The sequence below is a fragment of the Salmo salar genome, chromosome 16, assembly GCF_965601325.2.
Source record: "Salmo salar chromosome 16, fSalSal1, whole genome shotgun sequence".
Lineage (NCBI taxonomy): Eukaryota > Metazoa > Chordata > Actinopteri > Salmoniformes > Salmonidae > Salmo > Salmo salar.
This window is the reverse complement of record NC_138306.1, coordinates 22,769,918-22,778,758: the sequence shown is the minus strand read 5'-3', so window position 1 is coordinate 22,778,758 and position 8,841 is coordinate 22,769,918. Positions and strand designations below refer to the sequence as shown.

Below are 8,841 nucleotides of genomic sequence, written 5' to 3'. Positions count from 1 at the left end.
TAATCATCATTGAAGGTACAAAAATGTAATTGAACAGGAATGACATTTAATCTCATGGGTGGCTAAAAATAACTATCTGAAAGCCACGCCCCTACTAAACTATGCCTCCAGTCTTCTGATCTGAACGGCTGGGTCATATCTCAATAACCCAGCACCAATAACCCAGCATCAATAACCCAGCAGTTTCTAAAGAAAACAACACAACTAAGTGACCCAACGCCTGCAACTCAGCAGTTGAGTCAACCAAACAACCCAGCATTTTTTAGAGTGCAACTGCCAGTTCATTCCATACCCCCAATATAACCGTTAGTGCTTGCAATAGAGAATAGTGAACTTGTTGTTAACCTGTCAACGCTACACCTGACCTGATACTGACACCCCTAGAACAAACACACACGCACACACACACACACACACACAGATACATACAGACACAGAGGAGCAAAAGCATGTGTTATAAGAAGGTAAAAGTGGTTAAACATTAATAAAGATGGGTGGGGGCATCAAGATTGTACCGTCAACCTTCGAGGATCGGCATTCAGAGAAGAAAAGGGGTGAACAGGAGGAGGGGAGGTGGGGGAAGTGAAAGCGCAAAGGAGCGAAGTAAGGCAGAGCTCATTCAGTGGGATTGTTGAGCACAGAGCTCCACGGATTACTGTGATAGAAATCTGTCTGTTTGGTTTCTGGTGCTGCTCTCGCTCATGCCCTGGACCCACTGAAGGCTTGCATTTCAGCAGTTGAACATCTCTGAAGCGGATGCGCGAGACTCGGAGAAGGGAGAAGAAGAGAGACAAACTTATTTTCCAATAACTCTGAGATTGAATACAAAGGTGAGAGGCAATTATTATCATGTATGCACATTACATGTTTACAGGACATACGCTTTTGGCAAAAGTGGGGAGGATAATAATAATAAAAATAAGAATAATTCTTGCAGTAGGCCTAATAATACATGATAAACTATAATAATGATGATCAGCACATGGTAATGAATTATATAGGCTACCTAATTATTCTAATTCTAATTGTTATCATTATTACAATTTTTGTCACTATCATCATTACTATTATTATTATTCATGCTTCTTTACAACAACTTAAAGTAAAGTCGCAATGTGGTTAGCTATCAAAAGGTCAAAATGTTCATATACTGCAATTATAAGAGCGTGGTCAGGATCAAAGTGTTGGAGCTCGCTCCTCCTGAAAACAATAGACTGCGCTTCACATTACCGGCGTGGGCAAAACAGGTGCATGTGGACACAATTTTAGGCAGCACAGCAATCTGCACTCTCTCTAGACTCCAAAAAACACTTCACAATTGCTACATTGTCTTCATATTGTTTTATATCATAAATTATTGTCCTGCAACTAGTAAAAGGAACAGTAGGGTAACAAGCCCCCCCCCCCCCCCACACCCGTAATTGTCACAAAAACCACATTATGTCACAAAACTAAATTTGAACACTCCCTGCAGCCACTGCTCTTGCACAACTAAAAATGTTATCTGTCTCATCTACATTTTTTAAGTCACCAACAAAACAATTCTAAGGTAAATTCTAAGGAAAAAGTTATATGTATAATCTAATTAAATTAGATCTATAAAAGTTTTATATATATCTATATATACAGTATATTCCATTAGGGGAGTCTAAAGGTAAAGAACCCACTTGTTTAGCGATAAACGTTGAATTACATTTTTAATAAAGCAGTACAATTTAAGGTGAGTGCAAGTCAACAGTACTTAAATTAGCATTGTCCAAATCATTACCCCGGTACTTGGGAAACACACCCCTTTTCCAAAAACATTAGAACAAAAACGTTAGCCACTTATTTCCCTTCATAGTTTGTTTGCCTATGCATGACCATCATCCACATACCACATTTTACCAAACTTTGCTTGTGTCAGTAACTGAACATTGGTTTTAGGGGGAGCTGGTTACCCCACGTTACCCTAAGGGTGAGATTCAAGGTGTGCTTCTGTCATAAAACACTTATCTTGTCTACTACTGAGGAGGCAATGTTTGCAAACAGACAATGTGTGGTAATTACGTACGTATCTTGCATCTGGGCTTCTAATCCGGTTAATATAATTTCTCTACCAAATGGCTCCGTGCCTTTGTGCCAAAGCGCACATTTTTCGCGAGCTGCATCGTATCTGCTTTGCCGCAAGGCATTCCCACACGCGTGACTGTAGGTATCCTGCCAGGTCTTCTCAACGCAAGCCAGAGAGGACTACGATGAAGAGAGATCATTGCTGTTTTAGTGTTTTAGGTGTTAGCTTTTCTATCGTTCATTCTGTATCTTATCAATAGTTTACAACACAGCCATATCCGTTGCGTAAATCGTAAAAAGAAACGTGTTCGGTAACATAGTTATCTTGTGGTGTCGTGTTATCAAAAGTGGTTTGTTGTGAGCGATGAAGCCATTTTTCTAGTCCCTGGTCTGTTGTTACTGTAGAGAGGTGCATGCTCATCAAACCATCATTTGAGTTAAATGTTCACTGTTTTCACAATTGTCAATTTCCTCTAGGAGCGTTTAAAATATTTGTTTTGGGGATATTCTCCTGATATCTAAATTCATGGTTTGTATTTAACTGATAGTCTACCATACTTAATCAAGCAAAAATATATATGAACTACACTACATGATCGAAAGTATATGGACACCTGCACATCGAACATCTCATTCCAAAATCATGGCCATTAATATGGAGTTGGTTCCCCTTTGCTGCTATAACAGCTTCCACTCTTCTGGGAAGGCTTTCAATTGATGTTGGAACATTGCTGAGGGGACTTGCTTCCATTCAGCCACAAGAGCATTAGTGAGGTCGGGCACTGATGTTGGGCGATTAGGATTGGCTCACGGTCGGCGTTCCAATTCAGACCAAAGGTGTTTGATGGGGTTGAGGTCAGGGCTCTGTGCAGGCCAGTCAAGTTCTTCCACACCGATCTACACAAACCATTTCTGTATGGACCTTGCTTTGGGCACAGGGGCAGTCTCATGCTGAAACAGGAAAGGGCCTTTCCCAAACTTTTGCCACAAAATTGGAAGCACAGAATCGTCTAGAATGTCATTGTATAATGTAGCTTTCCACCACTCCAGCCGATGCTTGGCATTGCGCACAGTGATCTTAGGCTTGTGTGCAGCTGCAGTTTTAGGGGCTCCCGAGTGGCGCAGCGGTCTAAGGCACTGCATATCAGTCCTAGAGGTGTCACTACAGACCCTGGTTCAATTCCAGGCTGTATCACAACTGGCTATGGGAGTCCCATAGGGCGGTGCACAATTGGCCCAGTGTTGTTAGAGTTTGGCTGTGGTAGGCCATCATTGTAAATAAGAATCTGTTCTTAACTGACTTCCCTGGTTAAATAAACAGTTATTGTGCTGAAGTTCCTTCCAGAGGCAGTTTGGAACTCAGTAGTGTGTATTGCAACCGACGACAGATCATTTTTACACACTACGTGCTTTAGCACTCGGCAGTCCCGTTTTGTGAGCTTGTGTGGCCTACCACTTCACAGCTGAGTGGTTGTTGCTCCTAGATGTTTCCACTTGACAATAACAGCACTTAGAGTTGACCGGGGCAGCTCTAGCAGGGCAGAAATTTGATGAACTGACTTGTTGGAAAGGTGACATCAAATGACGGTGCCACGTTGAATGTCACTGAGCTCTTCTACTGCCAATGTTGTCTATGGAGATTGCATGGTGGTGTGCTCGATTTTATACACCTGTCAGCAACTGGTGTGGCTGAAATAGCCGAATCAACAAATTTGAAGAGGTGTCCACAAACTTTTGTATATATAGTGTAATTGATTTGCATTCTTCCTTCTACATGTCTTATTTTTTGGTTATTTTTATTAAGTTAAGGCATGTGCCTTGTTATTTCACTGATGATGTTAGATTGCTCATTCCGTAGCTGACCCTGTCAATATATGTAAAGATAAAGTCACTTTTTGTCTTGACCTATGCACTTCATGAATGTTTACCCTAATATTTAGTGGGAATAACATGTTCATTTTCCTTTTGTGCAAGTTGCCAAATGTACACATTTTGTGAAGTTGGAAGTGGTATATATTCACCACCCCTTCCTTGAACCAATTACTTCACCCCCCATACCCCCTGCCCCCACTTCCCGTCAATTACACACGCATGCACACACACACAAACACACACACTATCGTCACCATGGAAACATACTCTCTTGGCACTTGATTGCATTCACATTATTCTCACAGCCTGTCATTTGAACAAAACCAGAGGACATGTTTCCAGATGTAACGTCAATCGCTGCTTGATTGATGGTGGTGATCGTCAAAACCGGCAGAGGGGGTGTCTCTGTCAGGACTACAGGGGCTTTGATAAGAAGACTACTAATGAATATTTCATCCTCCAGTGGGAGTCAGTCTGTAAGGACTGTGGGTGGCTGGAGATGTATGTGATAAATGTCCTCAGGCCAGGATCTGGTGAAATGTGGCCTTGTGTAATTGGAAGGAGAATATGGAGTGGTAAAGTGGAAAGTGTCCATGCAACTAATATGTTCTGTCCTGAGCCCGGAGGCTGCTCTCCTATACTACAGCACTCGCTGGCTGCTGTCGTACATGAATGAATACACAGCAGTCATTCGGGGAGAGCTTAATGTACTGTATGCTCAAGTGCACAGTGTGCCATTTCATGTGTGTATCTGGACAGGGATTGGTTTGTCAACAGCCATTTACAAGAATCTACATGAATGTGTTTCTGTTATATCCTTGTCGTTTAGTATTGTCTTTATTGGTGACTCCATGTGAAAGTCCAGAGGAGGAGAAGGAGATGTACAGTGCTCATTGATTTTGTAATTTCCTAGAGGACCCTCTTGGTCTGATTGTAGTATCTGAGGTTAGTCAGTTAATCTGGGAAAAGGAGCTGCATTACTCTGAGTCTATGAGAGATTATGCAGAATCCTTCCTGGATTATGCCGTGTATTGTCTATGGTGGTCTGTTGAGGAACAAAAGAAAACTCAAGAAGACAAATATGAAGTGGAAGGGGACTGATACAATCTCAACATGGGTAAAATAGGTTCTCAGTGGTGTTTTTATTTCAAAAAAATAGCTCACGTTAAATGTTTTTTAGCCCAAGAGACATGAGATCAACATTGAATGGCTTTGATGGTGCCCAGTTACACACACACACACACACATGCACACACACACAAAGTTAAACCCTGGAGGGGTGCTGATCTACAAATGGAAGTGGACCGAGCTAAAGCCATATTTATCAGAATCTATTATCTGAAACATCTGTGAAGACATGTTAGTTTAATTATGGTACATATCACTCAAGGTACAAGGTCTGTGTATGTACCGTATGTGTGTATACAGTATGTGTATGTGTGTGTGTGTAGAGATGTGCTAACCAAGGCAGATTGTGAATATCGGCCGGAATAGGGAGTAGCTGCTCAAAAGAAACAAAACATACAATCTTATATGCTTTGTTTGCCCTAATTGATAGATACACTATATATACAAAAGTATGTGGACACCCCTTCAAATTAGTGAATTCAGCTATTTCAGCCACACCGGTTGCTGACAGGTGTATACAATCAAGCACACAACCATGCAACCTCAATAGACAAACATTGTCAGTGGAATGGCCTTACTGAAGAGCTCAGTGACTTTAAAGGTGACACCGTCATAGGATGCCACCTTTCCAACAAGTCAGTTTGTCTGCCCTGCTAGAGCTGCCCCGGTCAAGTGCTGCTATTGTGAAGCGGAAATGTCTAGAAGCAACAACGGCTCAGCCGCAAAGTGGTAGGCCACACAAGTTTACTGAACAGGACCGCTGAGTGCTGAAGCATGTAGCACATAAAAATCCTCTGTTCCAAACTGCCTCTGGAAGCAACGTATGCACAAGAACTGTTCGCCAAGAGCTTCATGAAATGGGTTTCCATGGCCGAGCAGCCAGACACAAGCCTAAGATCACCATGCGCAATGCCAGGCGTCGGCTGGAGTGGTGTAAAGCTCGCCGCCATTGGACTCCGGAGCAGTGGAAACACGTTTTCACGCCAGATGGTGGAATGGCGTGAATAAACAATAAACATGAAACAAATCAAATAACTGAAACTGCCTTCACGCTGGTGCAGATGTTGTACTAGAAAGACTAGTAAACATTTACATCAATAATAGGTTATCCATATGGGGTAGACCACAAAGAGTATTTCCTATATTATTATAACAGCCAGGCTTGATTGCATGGCAAAAATTACTCACATTTGAGTGTGTGTGTGTGTGTGTTTGTGTGTGTGCATGAATTGGTGTGAGGGCTTGAGAGTGAGAAATGATCCTCACAGCTCATTGTTCTGAAATATGATTTGTTCTGACACCTTGCTCTGTATTGTCATCCAGATGCTTTACAGTGTAACAGAATCCTCACTGGAGAATGGAGTTCAGCTAGAATGGAGGGAAGTGAAACACTTTCATTTTCCGGCAGCGGAGGAGAGAACTTTTCATTTGAGAGAGAGAGGCCGGGAGAGAGGGAACAGAGAGTGATCTATTAGGTATTTTCTTTGGAGGAGCGAAATGGGTAGAGGGGTAATAGTAGTAGTAATGGTGGTGGGTAGATAGACAGTAGGGCATTGTGTGCTGCTGAGAGGATGAGAGACTGAGCCTTTGAGGGGGTCACAGGGCAGTGCCAGCCTCCTGGACGTCAGGCATCTGTTACTTGTCACCAGGCAGCCAGGCTAGGGGAAGTCAACCTCTATCTGCTGCTTCTCTGAGACCCAGCCAGCACTGGAGGAGACTGCTACTGAGAAAGAGAGGGAGACGAGAGAGAGAGACAGAGAAAAAGATATAGAGGGTTTAGGGGGCAGGGAAGAATTTAAAAAAAGAGACAGTTAAATATGCAGAATAGGGTCAGAGGAGCGAAGGACGGGAAGCGAAGATGAGAGTGTGCATGTATATGTGTGTGTGTGTGTGTGTGTGTGTGTGGTGTGTGTGTGTGTGTGTGTGTGTGTGTGTGTGTGTGTGTGTGTGTGTGTGTGTGTGTGTGTGTGTGTGTGTGTGTGTGCATGTGTGTGTGTGTGTGTGTGTGCATGTGTGTGTCTTTGTGTGGCTCCATTCATAGGGCTTCACTGTGGGCTCGCTGCCATTCTGTAGCATCTAGCACTTGAGTAATCCCCCTGGGAACATACAGAAGCTGCCAAAGTACCATCCAGATCCTTCTCAAACTGTTCACCATCCTCTTCTCTCTGTCTCTCCCTCTACTATCCCTGTCTAGCTCTCTGTTTCTTCCACCACTCTCCCCTGCCTTACTCTCTGTCGTTCCCTTTTCTAGCCCCTGTCTATCGGTCTGTCTTTTCCTCTACTCTTACCTGTTTCTTATCTCCTGTCTTTTTGCTTCATCATCCCATCTGTTTATGCCTCTCTCGCTCCCTCTCTTCTCATCTCCTTCCCTGTCTTTCTCACTCTTTCCCCTGGTCCTTCAATTTCATCAATCCATTGCTTTTCCCTTTTTCTCCCTCCCTTTTACTCTCTCTTCCTTTTTCCCTCACGACCACTTTCCTTATCCTTATCTCTAGAATATGCTACTACAGATATAGGATCTTAATTTCGTCCACCCTGTTGCAAGATACATTTCCAATGCAGGAAATTCAAAATGTGTAGTGTATTTGAGATTTAAAAAGGCATCTGAAGTTTGAAATTTCAGACTTGATTTTCCCTTTACGAAAAATGTATCACCCCCTACACAAATGTACATTAATTATAATCCACATAATAATTCACATTTCCTGTTGCTGCAGGATTATTTTCCTTCAGCAAACTGGCTCAAATTAAGATCCTACATCTGTATTCCAATCTGCTTCATATGACTCCCTTTTCTAAAGGATACTTACTCTTTTCGCCACTGTAGTCCTCCCTGTAACTCCAGTGTTTCAGTCGTCAGTGAGCTGAGAGAGAATGAGACCCTATTCCCATGGGTTGGACAAACAAAAGCCTCCTTCCTTGCTCTCTTCCTTTCTGTTTGACTGCACCAGAACATACACACTGGCATTCACCAGCCTGCCTACCCGCCTGCCTGTACGCCCATAGATCTCCGCTGGTCATAGCGAAAACATTTTTCTCTAATTTAGAATAACTTTTGGGTCCCTGCAGATAGTCTGTGTAGTGTTGTTAGTTGCAGTTGCAAAGGGAAAATAATATAGTCCTGAGTGTGTTTTCATGGCTGTTTGCTGTTTCTTTTCCTCGCCTTCTCTCGGCAGTTGGATACTGCCTTGAATAATCCATTTCCTGAGGCTTGCTTTCAGTGTTTGCTAGATTACCATAAACTGTGCTTCTAGGAAAGATGAATGGCATTACAGATCACAACTCTAAATATATTCTGATAACGTGATCTATCGCATAAACAAGCTATTTAGGTTTTATCTTCCCTGGTTTGGTGCTCAGGAGAGGGGCAAAGTACACAGGTGGACATCTGTCACATGGACATGTTGTATTTCCTTTACTTCGACAGAAAAATACACACGTTTTCCTTGGGCATGTACACTGAGTGTAGAAAACATTAAGAACACCTTCCTAATATTGAGTTGAACCCCATCCCCCCTCCCTCAGAACAGCCTCAATTTGTCGAGGCATGGACTCCACAAGGTTTTGAAAGCATTCCACAGCGATGCTGACCCATGTTGACTCCAATGCTTACTACGGTTGTGTCAAGTTGGCTGGATGTCCTTTGGGTGGTGGACCATTCTTGATACACACTGGAAACTGTGAAAAACCCGGCAGCGTTGCAGACACAAACTGGATGCGCCTGGAACCTACTACCATACCTGTTCAAAGGCACTTATATATTTTTTCTTGCCCATTCACCCTCTGAAT

At 42.8% G+C, this 8,841-nt stretch overlaps 1 protein-coding gene across 2 annotated transcripts in view; it reads left to right on the top strand.

The window, feature by feature from the left end:
- Positions 1–310: 310 nt before the first annotated feature.
- Positions 311–8,841, top strand: part of LOC106573351 (excitatory amino acid transporter 2) — a 40,271-nt gene continuing 31,740 nt past the window's right edge. The window contains exon 1 of one of the 2 annotated variants that reach the window (XM_014148325.3): positions 311–830. The gene's annotated coding sequence lies outside the window, so the exon portion shown is untranslated. The remainder of the gene's footprint in view (positions 831–8,841) is intronic. The other variant, XM_014148326.3, reaches the window with a different exon arrangement.